Here is a 7,106-nt window from a genome sequence, read left to right as displayed (position 1 = left end):
ATACAAGTTTTGATTACCCTAGGAAATTCCCATCATCAATTCTAATGTTCCACAATGCCAAATGTATGTTTTCAAGAATGAAACAAAGATCATACTTATTTGCTTTTCACACTCTCTACATATGTATATATTTATATATTATTTTTCTTATGTGCATCTGATCCGGCTCGAAAATTCAGCTCCTTTCCAAGCCAGCAACCTGCTCTGCGTTCGTAATTTAGAAGGTAATCTGCAAGCAAGGAACGAACGTCACTTAGCCGGGGTTGATCCCGGCGTAGGTGCTCCGACGCTCAAGTTAGTTTTGGTGTATATATGTGAGATAACTCTCAAGGTTAAGTGAAGATGATAAACTCAAGACCTCGCCAAAAAAACCTCTCTTGGTACCCCGCGACCTCTTCCTTTATATACCCTGTTATCCAGTGATATCAGTAAGCTTATCTGAGTATCCACGTTCAGTATCCACTATCCGTGAATGGTGTTTAAGCGTCCTCATTTTTAGGAGTCAAGTACGCTCATGTAACTACCAAAGGATTGACCCTTGGTCAAAGACCTTCAAATTGTGTAGACTGTTTTACCCTCGTCTGAAGGGTATATTGGTCTTTTATAACATCACCATCATCATTACTCCCCCACTTTTCGAATGACATCACCTTAGCATTCGAAAAGTCTCATCCGCCTGCTGACATGATCTCGGAGCGTTTTCGACCTTACACGTGTCGCTCATCGGTCGCTTCTGCCTTTTATACCTTTTCTGAAATACAGATGTCATTCACTGATAGGCTAACGGTCGAATTTGAAACCGCCTTCCTCGTAATATATATACTAATTCCTTTCAAATTGCCTCTTCCTTCCCCTATACTCCCAAGCGTTGCTGACCTGAAGAATCTCCTCTCCCGTAGCTTTCTTCCGGTGTCTTCTTCGTCGCATTTTCCTGTCCGCCCTCGGTCCCCAATTCCAGGTACTATGTCTTCTCCTAATCTTTCCGATATAGGATCTAATTCTGCTGCTGTCTCTTCCTCGTCTGCCCCTTCTGATATCCTCCTTAGAGACTTAGTACCTTCTAGACGTGGGTCTCGCCCTTCCGCCTCTTTGGTTAGGTCTGATTCTAACCAAGCTCCTGCACCCGAGTACTCTCCCTCTACTTTGCAGCAAAACCCTTGGATGGAGCTATCTAGTACTGTGAGGTTATCGATTCAAACTATAAGGGAGAAATTTTTTATCCCTTCCAATTATGAAATACTCCTCCCCGGTCCTACTGATCGTATGCACCGACCTCCACCTGGCTTCTGTTCTTTTTCCTTGCATCATTTTGAGGCTGGGTTGCGTTTTCCTTTAGCTCCTTGCGTAGCCCATATCTTACGCCGTCTAGACATATGCCCTATGCAACTATCCCCCAATTCGATTCGACATATTATCCTCTTCGTCATCGTTATGCGGGTACATAGGTTTGAGCCAAGTTTTGAGAATTTCTGGTCTTTGTACTCTTTTACTACCTCCGCACGGTCTGGGGACGCCGGCTTTTTCTACCTAACTTCCCGTAAAGAATGTAGATTCCTCGATCCTCTTGCTTCCAATGTTGGTCCCTGGAAAACCAAATTCGTTTTTGTCAAAACTCCTATTGGTCGTCAGTGGCCTTTTTCCCTCGATTGGAAGGTAGACAAACCGACCCCTTTGACCGAAGGTGAGGGATTAGATGGGGATCAAATAAGCAGCATCACCACCTATCGGTATAACCCGAAGAAGCTTTTAGTAGAAGAAATTCTTTGGCTTGCTCACTTAACACCTGCTCCCCTCCAGGTGGAGGGTTCCTTAGGTGATATACCTTTCCAGATTTTATTCTGTCTGACTTGTCAATTTTTTCTCTATTCACCCTTCTTTTTCTATGTGCAGTAAGTATGGTAAGCCAAGCCCGTCTCAATCGTCGACTTCGAGCTCAATTCGAAGCTCGATCTCGCGCTCGGAGTGTCGTGCCAGAAACCTCTTCCCATCCTACCCCTGCGGGTTCCTCGACCCCCGATGCAGATGTTCCCCCGTCTACGGGACCTACTCCCATCGAGATAGGTAGCGAGGAAACACCCTCTAGAGGTTTTCGTCAACCTGCCTCCATAATCCCTCCCTTCAGCGCGAGGTCGCACGATAACCTCTTGCCTGTCGAAGACCTTGCGGAAACCTCGAGGAAACGGAAGTCCCGTGGTAAGTCTCCCCTTCGTCCCAACTCCATTCGATCACCCTCTCAATCTGGTGAGGGAGAAATACCATCCGAAGAAATTAGGCGAGAAGAAGAAAGGGATATGAACGTACTGCGGAGTGTAACAGAATGTTGGAGGGCTGCCCGGTTAGACCTACGGGGTGCAGATCATCCTCGAGCTCACCTGGAAGGTGAAAAATGGGTTCCTGACTGGCAGATCTCGCCTCGAAGTTCTGTCTTCAAAACCCGATCAGGGCAGGATTCCTGGGAGTTGTATGACGCGAACTGCCTCCCTATCGATCAAGCTGCTCTTTTACACACCCCTTTCACCCGAATGGAGGAGCACTGTGCCCATTCCTTAGTTCAGGTATTTTTTTTCTTCCAACTTCCTCTTTCTTTTTTCTTCACTGTATCTGACCCTCCTATTTTCTTGCTAGACGGCAAATTTTATCCGAGGTTTAACTTTGAAATGTGCCGGTTTTCGTCAAAATTATCTCCGAGCCGACCATGCTAATCGAGAGTTGAGGGCCCAGATTTCAACTTTCCCATCCAAGGAAGAAGAATGGTTACGGTCGAGGTCGTTGATGGAAGCCCGCATTAAGGAGTTAGAGACTCAAATGGCTTCTGAAACCGAGAAAGCAACCGCTCTTGGGGAAAAGAGGGGATTCGAAGCTGGTCATGCCGCGGGGAAGATCGCGGGAACTCTTGAAGGTCGCGAATCCTTCCTCAACTCTGAGGAATACGCGCAGAGAATCCGCGAAGCTCGCCTTAGTGGCGTCCGGGACTTCTTAAAAACCTCAACTTTTGATACTGCCGTAGAAGTTAAAGCAGCCGATTACCTGATGCAAGGGTTTGACCGGTGTAAGTCCCAAACGACATTTCTGCACGGCTTCGCCCCGGGTTTTGATACTTCACGCCTGAATCCTTGTCTTGATGCCAACCTTCAACCTTTACCCGATGAAGACGACTCCCCCCATACTGAGGATGAATTTTCCGTTTTACTAGATGAGATAGAAAAGATGTAAATCTTTATGAACTTTCTGCCTTGTGTAATACCCATTTCTCTAATCGTATTATATCGATCTTTCACAGATTCAGTTTAACGTTTCTATTTCTTTGCTTGTATAGAAGATTTTGCTCACAGGTTTCACGAACAAAAGAAAAGAACTTCCATTAACCTTTTCCAGGTTGTATTCTAACCTTTCACAGGCTACCAGACCTATCGGTCTTTTACAGAGTGTATGCTTTGTAATCTTTCACAGATTAGCCTACCTCGAAGCTAACATTTTTGAGCTAAAGTGCCTTTCTCAGGCTTTCCTTTTAAGGAACTTTTAAACATAGAATTTCTTGAGATTCTGTATGTTCCATGGTCTGGGTACTTCGTTGCCTTGAGCATCTTGTAATTTGTATGTCCCTTTTCCGACGATCTCAATAACCTTGAAAGGCCCTTCCCAGTTGGGATCGAGTTTTCCCACGTGCTTCGAAACTTCCACTTTCCTCAACACCAGGTCTCCAACCTGTAACGACCTGGGCTTCACGCATCTATTATGACCCCTCAGCATTAGGCTTTTATGGTGCAACATCCTGATTCGTGCTGCCTCTCTTTTTTCCTCCAGTATGTCCAGGTCGAATGCTCGTTGTTCTCCATTTGTCTGTGGATCGAAATTCATAATCCTTTGCGATTCTTCTCCTATCTCTGCAGGAATTACAGCTTCAGAACCATAAACTAAAGAAAATGGAGTCTCACCTGTTGAGCTTCTAGGGGTTGTTCTATAAGCCCATAGTACTCCTGGGAGTTCCTCGCTCCAGTCTGTCTTCGATCTCAGCCTGGCTTTCAGATGCTGCAATATGGTTCTATTTGTGACCTCCGTTTGACCATTCGATTGGGGATGTCCGACCGCCGTGAAATTTTGCTGTATTTTCAGTTCATGTAGCCACGCCGTTATTTTTCTTCCTTGAAATTGGGTCCCATTATCGGATATCAACACCCGAGGTATCCCGAATCTGCAGATTATGTTCTTCCATATAAAATTTATTGCTTCCCTTTCCGTGATTTTTGAGACAGCTTCTGCCTCCACCCATTTTGAGAAGTATTCCACAGCAACTATGACAAACTTCTTCTGAGCTCGAGCTGGAGGAAATGGCCCCATTATATCTATACCCCATTGATCGAATGGGCATGTAATTGGAACTGGGGTCATCGGCACTGCATGGGTGTGAATCTGCGAAGCGAATTTCTGGCACTTCTCACATCTGCGTACAAACTCCTTGCAGTCTTTCATCATTGTGGGCCAAAAGTATCCCTGTCGGGTTACTTTCAGAGCTAAGGATCTGGCTCCCGAATGATTTCCACAGTTCCCTTCATGAATTTCTTGTAGAACATACCTGGCTTGGGCGTCCTCTAAGCATTTGAGGAGGGGTCCCTCGATTGTTCTTTTATACAATTGCGTCCCTATTAAGGTAAATCTTGGAGCTTTGAACTTAATGCGTCTAGCCTGCCCGGCATCAGTAGGCAAGATCCCCTCCCTCAGGTATGTCGATATATCTTCAATCCACAGACATCTTGGAGTCACTACATTGGTCTCCATTCCTTCTGAGATCGCGGATCGCTCCTTTATCATCACCGTGATTTTTCTGTCCTTTATTCCTGCTAGCGTAGCCCCTAATTTTGATAACGCATCGGCTCTTTCATTCTCACTCCTGGGGATTTGCTGAATATTGCACTGGGAGAATTTCTGCATCCCCTCCTTCGCTTTCTTCAAATAATCTGCCATAGATCTTTCTTTAGTTTCGTATAGTCCTTCCACCTGCATAGCGACTAGCTGCGAGTCAGTATAGACTTCGAGAATGTGTGCTCCAGCTTCCAATGCTAGCTCCAAACCCAAGAGTAAGGCTTCGTATTCGGCTTCATTATTTGTAACGGGAAAGGACAGCCGAACAGCGACCTCGATCTCCATTCCTCCTGGCCCTTCGATCAGTATTCCTGCTCCACCATTGTTTGCATTAGAGGATCCGTCCACATGCAACATCCATGTTTCCGTACCTTTCTGAACACCGGATATCTCCACCATGAAATCCGCCAATGTCTGAGCTTTCTCTGCCGTTCGACCCTGATAAGTGATATCGAATTCTCCCAACTCGACCGCCCACTTTATCATTCTACCCGAAGCCTCTGGTCGAGTAAGAATGTTTCGGAGCGGATGATTAGTTCTTACCACTATTCGATGCGATTGAAAGTATGGCCTTAGCTTCCTGGCCGTCACCACAACCGCCAATGCTAACTTCTCGATCTCCGCATATCTAGTTTCCGCTCCTTGCAACATCTTACTCACGTAATACACCGGGTTCTGAACCTTTCCCTCCTCTTTTATCAATACCGAACTAACCGCATCATCAGAAACAGCCAAATAAAGATATAACACATCCCCTTCTTTAGGGTTCGCCAGAAGAGGCGGCGATCTCAAATAAATTTTTAACTCTTGAAAAGCTTGCTCGCATTCCTCGGTCCACTTAAACCCTTTCACTTTCCTCAATATCTTAAAGAAATGTAAATTGCGGTCTGCAGACCTAGAAATGAAGCGATTAAGAGAAGCAATTCTACCTGTCAACTTTTGAACTTCTTTGATGGATGTAGGTGACTTCAGATTCAGTATGGCTTCTATCTTCTCTGGGTTAGCCTCAATCCCACGTTCGCTAACCATGTATCCGAGAAATTTGCCCCCACCAACACCGAATGTACATTTGTTGGGATTAAGCTTCATCCCATGTTCTCTCATGATCGCAAAGGCTGCCTTCAAATGCTCCAGGTGTTCATCTGGTTGTTGACTTTTGACCAGCATATCATCCACATACACCTCCATGGTTTTTCCTATCTGCTGGGCAAACATTTTGTTCACCAACCTTTGGTACGTTGCCCCTGCATTTTTCAATCCAAAAGGCATAACGTTATAACAATAAATCCCACGGTCAGTTACAAAGGAGGTTTTTATTCGATCTTCTGGTGCCATAAAAATCTGATGATATCCCTGATACGCATCCATCATGGAAAATGTCCTATACCCGGCCGTCGAATCGACTAGGACATCAATCCTCGGCAGTGGGTAGGGGTCTTTCGGGCATGCCTTGTTGAGATCCGTAAAGTCTGTACACATTCTCCACTTACCTCCTGGTTTCGGCACCACGACCACATTAGCCAGCCAATCCGTGTATTGAACCTCGGATACATACCCTGCTTTAAGCAATTTATTCACCTCTCCCTCAATGATCGCGTTTTTCTCAGCTCCGAAGGTTCGCTTCTTCTGTTGGACAGGTCGCATGGATGGGTCCACATTTAGCCTGTGTACTATCACCTCCGGGTTTATACCCCGAAAATCGGACGGATCCCATGCAAACATATCAACATTACACCTTAAAAAAGTAATCATCGCTCCCTCGAACTGCCCCAAGTTGGTTCCTATCTTGGTGACCTTGGTCGGGTCTCCTTGTATCAACTCCACCTCTTTATGATCAACTGGCTCTATTCTCCCCGCTTTCAGCGTCTGCCAATCTTCGTTCTTCATACTCTGGGGCTTTCTTTTCTCATGTTTCTCACTCTTTCCCAGAGATACACTATAACACCTTTTGGCTTCGATCTGATCGCACACGACCTCCCCTATTCCCGATGCCGTGGGAAACTTCATCTTGAGGTGATACGTTGATACCACCGCCCTGAAAGAATTAAGCCCAGGTCTCCCCAGGATAACATTGTAAGCAAAAGGCATGTCCACAACTAAAAATTTTACCATCAATGTTTTGCGTTTTGGTTCTTCTCCCAAAGATACAGGTAACTCCACCGTCCCAAGTGATGCGACCTCGCTTCCTCCAAATCCTACCAAGGGAATGTTTACTGGTTCCAGCCTTACATTATCAAGTCCCATCT

The sequence above is a fragment of the Sesamum indicum genome, linkage group LG12 (assembly GCF_026168435.1).
Source record: "Sesamum indicum cultivar Baizhima isolate 11 linkage group LG12, ASM2616843v1, whole genome shotgun sequence".
Classification (NCBI taxonomy): Eukaryota; Viridiplantae; Streptophyta; class Magnoliopsida; order Lamiales; family Pedaliaceae; genus Sesamum; species Sesamum indicum.
The sequence above is the reverse complement of the archived record's forward strand: the minus strand, read 5'-3'. Positions refer to the sequence as shown.